Source organism: Gobio gobio (genome assembly GCF_949357685.1).
Source record: "Gobio gobio genome assembly, chromosome: 19".
In the NCBI taxonomy this organism is placed as follows: Eukaryota; Metazoa; Chordata; class Actinopteri; order Cypriniformes; family Gobionidae; genus Gobio; species Gobio gobio.
The window spans coordinates 41,263,722-41,275,892 of NC_137112.1; the positions used below are offsets into that span (position 1 = coordinate 41,263,722).

Here is a 12,171-nt window from a genome sequence, read left to right on the forward strand (position 1 = left end):
CGGAGAAGTTATTTAGATTAAAGATTACATAGAACATGAATTTTTTGTGCACATATAAATCATTTATATTAAATACTACAATACTCCGCATAAAAAAAATAAGAATTGTCCATTCTGATTTTGTGGTGACTTTAAAAATGTTACATGCTTCATGTTTTTTGTTCATGGATGCATGCTTTTACTTGCATAAACATTCCCCTTCCCCTATTTTATCACTTAAAATGCTATAAATATTTTATCAAAGACATTTACAATATTATAAACAGAAGAAGTGACCCAGTTTGCTCTCAATAGTTCCATAAATAAGCTATCACTTTTCAGAATTGCAGTCCATCGTCACTAAATGTTTGCAATTGTAATACTTCTCTGATTTAGTATTAGTTCTGCATGAAATTATTGCTGCTTGTACATATTAAGAGGACGATTTCACTGCAAGAAAAGGACCATTTCAGAACTGAATTGCACTTGCTAAGAAATGGAAAAGACTGTATTGTGATGATAAGTTCATGACATGCTATATATTATTACACAGACGTCTGCTTTCATTCAAATCAAATGTTTACAGTGGGAATCATCACAGGGGACTTATGGGAGAGCTTGTCGGACGAATGGACTCAGTGGAGCCTTGAAGACATCTTAAATGTGCCTCGGAGTATAAAGCCTACTCAACTGTGATGTTGAACATTTCATGTTGTTCTGCTTTGAATATGTTTCCAGTAGGAGGGACTTGCAGTCCTGCATAACGACTAATGTTTTGTGTATTCAAGTGCTGAACATTTATGTCGAGCTCTTTTTATATAAATGTGGTGATTTGTTTTTATATGTATATATTGATATAAAAAAGATCACTTTGCATTTTAAACATGTTAAATGACAATTTAACGATTCATTCATAATATGCACCACTTATCATCAATTTGATGGTAAAAACTGATTTTGTGGTGTTGCCACTTGCAGTGGATAAAAGAAAGGCAAGAGAGAGAGAATGGGATCAGAACATGTTGCAAGTCAGACTAGAACCTGCATTATCCGCACGAGCACTACAGCTGTACAACTGTGCTGGTGTTCTCTACTGGCAGTCATTGTATTTTCTCTCAGAGATTCACCAGAGGCAAGCCATATCCTGTTTTGTGTTTTGTGCAGTCAGGAAGTTTTGACCCTGGAAACGGACCTTCCCAAAGGACGCCAGCAGGGACACGAGGTTCTCCCCCAATGGAGAATCCACACAGTCCATTCCCTTCAAGCCAATCACGATTTATTCTAATACCTCTGTTTTAATTTACACTGGGTTTTGTTTTTGTTGTTGTTCATATCGAGTCGTATTAATGTTTTTTAAAGGACTAGCAGACACATTTTATTTTGAGGTGCATCAAAATAAAATCTAGCTGCAGTGCCTTTTGAAGACATCTTCTTATATAATGGTTGCCTTTTCATGCCCGTTACCGGTCTGAGTGCAATACAGATGATGTGATGATATGTATCTAACCTTTTCCTTTTTTCCCCTCAAGATTTATTAAACAGTGGTTCAATGTCTTGAATGTACAGTGCAGATGAAAGAACATTTTAACTTTATTGTAAAGAGTCGTGGGACTCTTTAATTTTGAACGCAATATAATGTATTAATAAAATATTTCATTATAAAATGGTCAGCATACTTTGTGTGTTTGTTTATACTCGAATTGATGGACAAATCTTATGTTTTTAATATTTTTCTTTCTCATAGAAATTTCAGCCATGCCCTGGCTGGATGTGGGTCCATGAAACTGGCTTTTTTATATAGATGTTTCAAGGCACTGTATTGATATTGAAATCAATGCCGATAAATGGCATCAAAAAAAGAATGAAAATAAATGTGCAATAATTTAGATTAAAAAAAACTTTTAAACATTTTAGATTATTGTCCATGCCTCAATAAACAATTGCTTATTAGTAGTTAGTAAGGTAGTTGTTAAGTTTAGAGGATTAAGGGATGTAGAATATGGTCAAGCAAAATAAGGCATTAATGTGCTTTATAAGTTCTAATACACAGACAATATTCTAGTAATATGCATGCTAATAAGCAATATAGCTCATAGTGAGAATTGGACCCTAAACTAAAGTGTTACCAAAAATTGGCATTAATATAATGGCATTAAAGGGTTCCCCCAAAATTGAAAATAATGTCATTTATTCCTCACCCTCATGCCGTTCCACACCCGTAAGACTTTCGTTCATCTTCGGAAAACAAATGAAGATATTTTTGTTGAAATCTGAAAGCTCAGGTAGGGAGGAAAGCAATTTACACTTTCAAGATCCATCAGTGTACTAAAAACATATTTAAATCGATCCATGTGAGTACAGTGGTTCAATATTAATAGTATAAAGCGATGATAATATTAAATAACGACTTATATAGTGATAACCGATTTCAAAACACTGCTTCATGAAGCTTTAGAGTGTATCGAATCAGCGAGTCGATTCATGATTCGGATCGCGTGTCAAACCGCCAAACTGCTGAAATCAAGTGGCTTTGGCGCTCCGAACCACTGAATCGACTCGCTGATTCGATACACTCCGAAGCTTCATGAAGCAGTGTTTTGAAATTGGTTATCACTATAAAGTCGTTATTTAGTTTTTTTTGGCGCACCAAAAATATTATCGTCGCTTTATAATATTAATATTGAACCACTGTACTCACATGGACTGATTTAAATATGTTTTTAGTACATTAACGGATGTTGAGAGTGTAAATTGCTTTGCTCCCTGGAGGCCTCACTGAGCCATCGGATTTCAACAAAAATATCTTCATTTGTGTTCAGGCCTTAGGTGTGTGGAGCGGCATGAAGGTGAGGAATAAATGACATTATTTTCATTTTTGGGTGAACTAACCCTTTAATAATAATCAAAACAATTGTTATTATTAGAATACGGGTCAAACTTCGATTAGGGTCCAATTCTCACAATTACCAACTATTAGCTATGACCTTTGCCTCAATAAAATCCTAATTACTGCTTATTTATAGATAGTAAGGTAGTTGTTGGGTAGGAACAACGGATGTAGAATATGGACAGAATAAGGCATAAATATGTGCTTTATAAGTACTAATAAACAGCCAATATCCTATATATGCATTCTAATAAGCAACTAGTTAATAGTAAGAATTAGATCCTAAACTACAGTGTTACCAAAATATGTTTTGTATATATTTTGTAAACATTGTACTTTTGAAAAAAATAAGATTAAAGCATATTCCATTGACTTGCATTGCTAGAATGTTCCGCATGAATCCAACAACAATGATGTCATTATAATATTTGCATACTAATTACAATTGGTCTCTTTTACTATATCTATTTGCATACTGAATTGTGCATGTTTCAGAAATTTGCATATTTTTCTATTTAACCATGGCTTTTAAACGTTAAAAGATAGTTTTATGATGTGTGGCATATCATTTTGCATAACCAAAGCCATACAACCTCGCCTTACATTCAACTATTATTTTTGCGGCTTTGTAACCATTGCCATTTGAAAGGCAAATCGAAATATGACTTATCATCAAACGAGCTCTCATGACCCATCCTTCACTCCAATGTTTTGTTTCAACACAACACGTTTTCTCCTCTCGAATAATGGCATTCTTAGGCACCCTGTCTGTTTGCTCACCCCACCCATAAGTCTGTGCATTGCAGTCACGCTGAAATGAGTGGGATGCATTGTACAGGGCCAAGTCAACTGACAAACTTGTGTCCTGTTTTTTATGGACTGCATGGCTGAGGCCCTGCGGGAGAAATGACAGCTGGAAACAGGGAACAGTAAGGCTGGGAATTCCAGTGGCATCAGCTGAGAGAAACAGATGTGCTGGGCTTTGATTCTAATGAAAGTGTTGCTTCTTCATGATCACTGTTGTCAGTTCTTTCACAACAGTTAAAGCTAATGTGCTTCGTTTTTAAAGACCCCCTGTGGTGAAAAGTTTTTAATGTTGTTTATATGACAATGTGGTGTTTTTAATATGCTTTAAGACAAACCATGTGAAAAGTCATAAGTCAACACCATTGCTGAGTATTTTCTCCCTCAAACGGCAGTGAACCAAAGACAGGTTTGAAATCGCTGGTGTTTCTGTAACAAACTGTAACCAGTCAGGTCAATTAACATATCATTAATTATGCTGTGAAGTAGGGGAGTCTCAAGAGAAACCAGGTTATCCAGGTATATTTTTCCGTTGATATAAAAGATTGTGAAAGATTGTGAAAGATTGTGAAAGCCGTTGATATAAAAGATTGTGAAAGCCAGAAAGCCTGTATAACATAGCGGGTGAATTATGTATATGATGTTTATTATGATGTTATGAACTACACCGATCAGGCATAACATTATGTCCTGTCCATGGATCTGACTTGTTTGTTCAGCACATCCCACAGATGCTTGATTGGATTGAGATCTGGGGAATTTGGAGGCCAAGTCAACGCCTCAAACTCGTTGTTGTGCTCCTCAAAATTTTTTTGCTTTGTGGTGGCGCATTATCTGCTGAAAGAGCCACAGCCACCAGGGAATACCGTTTCCATGAAAGGGTGAACTACTTTGGCCGCCCATGACCCTGTCGTCGGTTCACCTCTGTGACTGTTCCTTCCTTGGACCACTTTTGATAGATACTGACCACTGCAGACCAAGAATACCCTACAAGAGCTGCAGTTTTGGAGATGCTCTGACCCAGTCGTCTAGCCATCACAATTTGGCCCTTCGCTCAAATCCTTACGCTTGCCCATTTTTCCTGCTTCTAACACATCGACTTTGAGGACAAAATGTTCACCTAATATATCCCACCCACTAACAGGTGCTGTGATGAAGAGATACTTCACTTCACCTGTCATAAAGTAAGACGTGTTTCTGGATCAACATCTTTTGTTGATCCTGGAACAACATTCCCGTCCAAAAGCATAGTCCTGACCCTACTCATAACTTATCCCTAAAATCAGAGGGAAATGATAGGTGAATAAAAATGCAGTTGAAGCTCCTAACCCTTGTATGTAGACATTAACTATAAACCTATCCCTCAAATCCAATTGGAATGTTGTTCCAGGATCCACAAGGATGTTGATTCAGGAACATGTTGTACTTGGTGAAATCTCATTCACAGAGCATAAGAGACTTTAAAGGTGTCATGAACTGGCTTTTTACATTTTTTTATACTGTTGTCTGAGGTCTACTTGTGACGTTCGCGTGGTTTTTACATTCAAAAACATCATAATGAATAAATAATAGGCTATTTACTGCCCTGGTTTTGAGCCTCTCTCAAGACACGTTCGGTTTTTATGGGCGTGCCGCACTGAAGACTTGGAAGTAAACACCCACTGCTATGATTGGATAAGCTTTGCATATTTAATGAGCTTCGGCTGTATTTTTCCTTCAAATATCAAGTCAAGAGAGTGAACAACGCACACCAAGAAAGGAATGTTATTTCACTATTTAAGATTATACGTATTGGTAGCCCGTCTGGAAAACACATAGCCGGGACGTTGGGCTTTGCGAGCCCTGTGACAGTGGTAAGTTATGTTTAGTTAGAAGACATGTACTCAATGTAACATTCAGTGGTTAAAGTGGGAATTGGCAGGTGGGGGAACCCTAAAATTTTGTGTAGGTGCAACAGGGAAAGACTCACCGTGGGACAACATATTGGGTATTGTGGTATAGCAATACTTTTTGGGACAAGAGTGTCACTGTGGCCCCAAGTATCACAATACTTATTTACTTTATATTTTAATGGTTTTGTTTTGGGTCCATACATCTACACTGATATGATGATGATACTATGTTAAAATAATACGCGACACAACCTTGTTTTTCACAATGTAAATTCAAACATAAAAATGGGAAGTATAAAAATGATTAAAAACCCGAATTAAGAACACGTAGGGCCCTGGGGTTATAACAAACCCAAGGGTCCCCATAGTAGCCGATCTTGGTGCCACACCGTTTTCTACCACAGAAATAATTAGTTTTTTTTTTAAATTCAATTTCAATTTATTCAATATTCAATTTTAATACTAAGTAGGCCTATATATAAATACCCCAGGCTGCAACATATTAACAGCATAAATGCATTAAAGGGTTAGTTCACCCAAAAATGAAAATTCTGTCATTAATTACTTACCCTCATGTCGTTCGACACCCGTCAGACCTCCGTTCATCTTCGGAACAGAAATGAAGATATTTTAGTTGAAATCTGATGGCTCTGAAAGTCCTCCATTGGCACAATGGCACGGTTCACTCTCAAGACCCTTAAAAGGTACTAAAGACGTCGTTACAAAGTCCATCTCACTACAGTGGTTCTAAAATAACTTTATGAATCGGCGACAATAGTTTTTGTGCGCAAAAAAGCCCTAAATAACGTCTTACATAGTGATGACGATTTCAAAACAAAGCATCATGAAGCTTCGAAGCGTTATGAATCACTGAGTCGATTCAGCGGTTTGAATCGCCAAATTTCAGCAGTTTGGCGGTTTGACACGCGATCCGAATCATCATTCGGCTCAGTGATTCATAACGCTTCGAAGCTTCATGATGCTTTGTTTTGAAATCGTCATCACTATGTAAGTCGTTATTTAGGGCTTTTTTGCGCACAAAAACTATTGTCGCCGATTCATAAAGGTATTTTAGAACCACTGTAGTGAGATGGACTTTGTAACGACGTCTTTAGTACCTTTTAAGGGTCTTGAGAGTGTAGTGTACCATTGTGCCAATGGAGGCCTTTCAGAGCAATCAGATTTCAACTAAAATATCTTAATTTCTGTTCCGAAAATGAATGGAGGTCTGACGGGTGTCGAACGACATGAGGGTAAGTAATTAATGACAGAATTTTCATTTTTGGGTGAACTAACCCTTTAACTCCAGATATGAGGTCAAAGCAAACAGGTTTTCAGAAACAGCAACAACTTTTGAATATACCACCATAAGGAGTTTTTTTTTTTTTTTTAAAAGAGGTTTGCGTGAGGCGATCCAGCTGCTCTCGCGACTGCTGGATCTATTTATTTATTAATTTATAAACTGCCGGAATGCAGTTCCGGCCCACTTTACCCCTGGTAACATTGTATTTGATCTGTAACAATGCAATAATATCATATATAAAAACATTTTTTACTCACACTACTGTGTTGCTTCATTCATTCATGTAATCTCATCCTGTCTGCAAATCCAGTCTCTTGTTTAGAAACGAATCCGTGGTTAAATTAACATATGTGCAATGTCTTCCCCACGTGAGATATTCATTAAAAATAAAGCTCAACCACACATTTCCAATATTAGAATCCGAAGGAAGCTTATGCAGCGACTTTGTTCTTCCACAACCAGGCACAGCGCAATATCTTGCTATCTTCGGCATGTTTATTGCCTGGTAGCGCGATCCGTTTAGCTCCACGAGTCGGTGGGCGTGGCTACAGAATCAGGCGTACTTATTAATCTGTAGAGGCGGCGTTTCAGCATACGATGACGTCAAGGGTCGACATATTCTGAAATTGAGTGTTTTCTGGGCCTGGTGTCAATAAAAGCTTTTCTTTGACTAACAAGCAAGTTTTCAGCTCTGAAACTTACAGTATATTCTTATATCCCGACAGGGCCGGCCCGTGGCATAGGCGGAATAGGCAAATGCTAGGGGCGCCACTCATCCATAGGGGCGCAAAAATCTATAACTGATACTATTTTATTCATATTAATTTGAAATATTACCAAATAAAGCGCAAACAAACTTAACCAAGTCCCCCGCATCTTCCCGGTCCGCCTCATCAATCTCCCCCGCCGAGCTACTTGAAGTGCGTCAGAAATATAACGCGCGATCAGTTTATATTTCTGATCAGTTATGGAATTTGCTGTGTCGCGTCGCCTCTCGCCGCATCTAATGTAGACAGGATTGCTTTCATTTTTTAGGGTGCTTGGCTCGCTTCAGGTGTAGACACGGTGAAAGTTGCCTGATAATTTATGACGGATGGCCGAATTGTAGTGTCATAAAAAACAGAAGCCCTCTGATGCAGGCAAGATAAGGGAAACACTGCAGAAATGCTCTTCTTATTTAGTATTTTTGTCTTTCTAGTCTAAATATCTAAAAATTCTTAAAACAAGATGCATTTACTAGATAAGTAAAATTATATTTTTTCTTAAGTGAATATATGCTTAAAACAAGCTAAATTATCTGCCAATGGGGTGAGAAAAATAATCTTGTTTCTGATTGAAATCTTGTTAATTGTTTCTGTCCCAAACAGAAATAAGATCATTTTTCTCACCCCATTTGGCAGATAATTGTGCTAGTTTTAAGCTAAAACTCACTTAATTTAGATTTTTTCCCCCAGAAAACAAGAAAAAAAATGATCTAATATCATTTTACTAGTAAATACATCTTGATTTAAGAATTTTTTGATGTTTGGACTGGACACAAGAAAAAATTAGTAAATAAGAAGAGCATTTTTTGCAGTGTTAAGACAGAGGTAAAGTGATGTAATGAATGAGTTTATTTAACTGCATAGAAGTGAAATACGAATGTACGCTAATTAATTCCAGTTTTACCTTAAACTATATGCAAGCAGCTGTTCTGGGTTCTCCAGTGGCCACAGATAGTGTATTTTGTCAAAAAAACAATCATATCTGTTTTTTTTAAACGCATGTAATATCACTTTTTTAATAACCTAATGTTTTTAGATTAGATTAGATTAGATTCAACTTTATTGTCCTTACACAAGTACAAGTACAAGGCAACGAAATGCAGTTTAGGTCTAACCAGAAGTGCAATAGCAGCAAGTGCAGGATATACAACGTTTGCATAAGTGCAGGACATGGATATGTACTGAATATATATAAATGTATCTATAAATAGAAAGATGGTTATTACTATAAACAGAATTTACAGGTGAATATGTACAGTGAATAATATACAGATGGTTATTACTATAAACAGAATTTACAGGTGGATATGTACTATGAATATAATATAATTTTTGTTTCTTTAATTTTTATACTCTACAGTTCTGCAGTTTTAAGGGGACATATGGACATTTTAAAATGTATTTGCCGAAATTAGTAATGATATTTATATACAGGTGTATTTAAAATAGCAACATTTTATGTAAATTTCACATTAAATATCTAAATTTCTCAGTTTAATTCATGGTGAAAACATGAATGTGCATATAAGTGGAAGTTTGCTGCCATCTACTGGAAAACAAACACTTTTGCTAGTTCTCAATAGTCTGTGCATGAATGCTAGATGCAATTACTTGTTATTTGTGTTTAGGCTGTAATGTGGCGTAGGTGCTATTTTTGTATAGTTTAACTATCATCAGCCTTTTAAAGAAATTAAATAATAATAATATCATGAACATAATGACGGGGTAGAATGGACTGGACATCATATAAAACAACAACAATAAAAATTAAAAAACATCAATGCATTAAAAAAATAAAACCGTACCAGTGTTTCCGCAACTTAAAATGAAAACATGTGGTGCTAAACCTTGATACAAGGGGCACCAAGTAAAATCTTGCCTAGGGCAGCAAATTGGTCAGGGCCGGCCCTGTATCCCGATGAACTTTTATATATCAAAGGCTCAAGGGAAAGTTGATTTCTCAATTCATCACCCCTTTAAAAGCTTTTACAAATTATACTGACACTAAGCTTTTGAACGGTAGTGTATTTGTTGCTTTTAGTTCTGATTTCCTATATCAGCTTTAGGTCCCTCATCCTGTCTGTTATTGGACCCATGCTTTCCAAACCAATAGGAAACAGTGTGTTCTCTCTCATGCTCTGTTAACAGTCTACATCGAGAGGAAGTGAGCCGTCTGCTGTCATGTTGTGCAGTTGAAGACTTCGAGCTAAACACACAAACAATTGTGGAGATGGTTATTGAATTCAGGAAGAACGCCCATCTCCTTCCTTTACAAACAAAGCGTTCCACCATCAACACAGGAATATATCACAACAATTAGGCAAAAAGGCTCATTTTGCTTTGAAATATGTGTCCCATAATAGCAAAGGTGTATAGTAACAAAGTAAAAAATATTTTACTTTGTTAACGCACGTTAACCTTGTGTAGCAACTCAAAATGTAATAACTGCACATAATGTAAAAACTACACATAATGTAATAAGTATTACATTATTATTGTAGTTCATAATGTAATAACAATTTTTACATTATGAGAACATTATTACATTATCAACTCACCAAAACATGTCATTTTTCATTATTGTAATAGCTTTTAAAACATAAAAAATGTGTATTCCCTAAAAATCTAAAGCCAGTCTTAAACTACCTGTGAAATTCAGCATTTAAATATTCATGCAGTTATTACTATTATTATTATATGTTTATTAAACATAAAGCATTGATATTCCTTTAGAGTACATTTAAAAAAATCTAAATCTAAGTCAAAATCCACTGGATTAACGATAATGCTAATATTATTATTACTACTACTACTAATATTTGGTATACTTACTGTTAAATGACAAACAGTGTTAAATACCAACACTGTGTTAAAACGTAAACCCCCCCCCAAAAAAAACAGTGTGTGTGTGTACAGATATATGTGGTTTATTAGGACACAAATGTGTATAATGACATTGGTATTTCAATGAAAAAATGGTTTATGGACACTTGGCTTAAAACAATATACGGAAAAACGCAGAAGTTTTGTGTGTGTGTGTGTGTGTGTGTGTGTGTGAGAGAGAGAGAGAGAGAGAGAGAGAGAGAGAGAGAGAGAGAGAGAGAGAGAGAGAGAGAGAGAGAGAGAGAGAGAGAGAGAGAGAGAGAACTAAAAAATACAGTACAACACACCCCTGCTAAAACTGTTGGGTTTTGTGATGTAAAAAAAGAAAAATGAAATATAAATAACTTTAGTAGTTCTAGTATCAGTAATCTGGTGGATTCTGTAGGCAGGTTAAAACTGGATTTAGATTTTTTTTTTTTTAAATGTACTGTAAGGGAATACTAATATGTTTTATGCTTTAAAAGCTATTACAATAATGGAAATATGACATGTTTTTGGTTAGTTTATAATCTAATAAATCTCATAATGTACATTCTTTTATTACATTATGAGCTCAAGATTTAATTATGTTTTGAGAAATTATAACATTATGAACATTGTATTACAATAATAATGTCATACTTATTACATTATGTGCAGCTACTACATTATGAGTTGCTACACCTTGCACATTAAAGATTAGGTTATATTAACAAGTGGTATATGTTAAAAAGATTAATTAATGTTTTGCGTTATTGTGTTTGTACCGTAATTATGTTAAATAATTAATATCTATATAATCCATTGTTAATCTTTTAGATGCAACAGACCCCCAATTATATACATATGTATTAAGACCAAATTTTATAATGTGAAAAATATATATATTATTAATATGTGTAAAAAATATTATGTTTCTACATTATATTATGTTTCATTAAGGGTTTTACTTACTATATTACTGTACTGTATATTATTCATTTGTTTATTTTAATATTTAATTATTTACATTATTTTAATTTAATATTTTTTATTTTAATAAACATATTAATTTGATATATTTATACATTAATTTATTTATTTATGTATACAGTTCTTCTCTAAACATTTCCTAGCACTTCCTTACTAAACCTCAAACACCCAAAACACAGAATGAGTCCCTGCAGAAACATCTCTTATGACGTCAGTCTTAGTAAGTCAACATGCTGTCATACTACAACTTACAGTAAGTTCATCATAACCAACAACTGAGTCACTGAGGAATGATATCACTGTGTGAGAGAGGAGAGATATTTCCACTCAACACAGAGCCAAAAGTATTTGGCACTTCATACTGAAAATGACTTGTTTTGTTCTGCTAACAGTCAACAACACAGCCCCCCAAAAAACACCCATATACTGTATTTATCTTGGGTGTAAAGGCACTCAAAGCAGATAACTGGTTTGCTGGTTTAGTCACGTAATGTGCAAATGTTTTTCTTGAGGTATTATCCCCTTAGTTACACTAAACCTATCAATTACAGAAAACGTTCTGCAGTTTTATTTTTTAAAAAAAAAACCTACATTTTGTAATATTTATAAGCTTGTTTCCTCATGGGGACCTCAATTTAGGTTCCCACGGTGACATAAGTCCCCATGAGGACATACAAACATGTACACAAACACACATACACACGCACA

General features: G+C 35.2%; 1 protein-coding gene across 1 annotated transcript in view; it reads right to left on the minus strand.

The window, feature by feature from the left end:
- The window catches only part of mapkapk3 (MAPK activated protein kinase 3), a 206,374-nt gene that overhangs the window by 140,552 nt on the left and 53,651 nt on the right, over positions 1 to 12,171 (minus strand). The window lies entirely within an intron of this gene.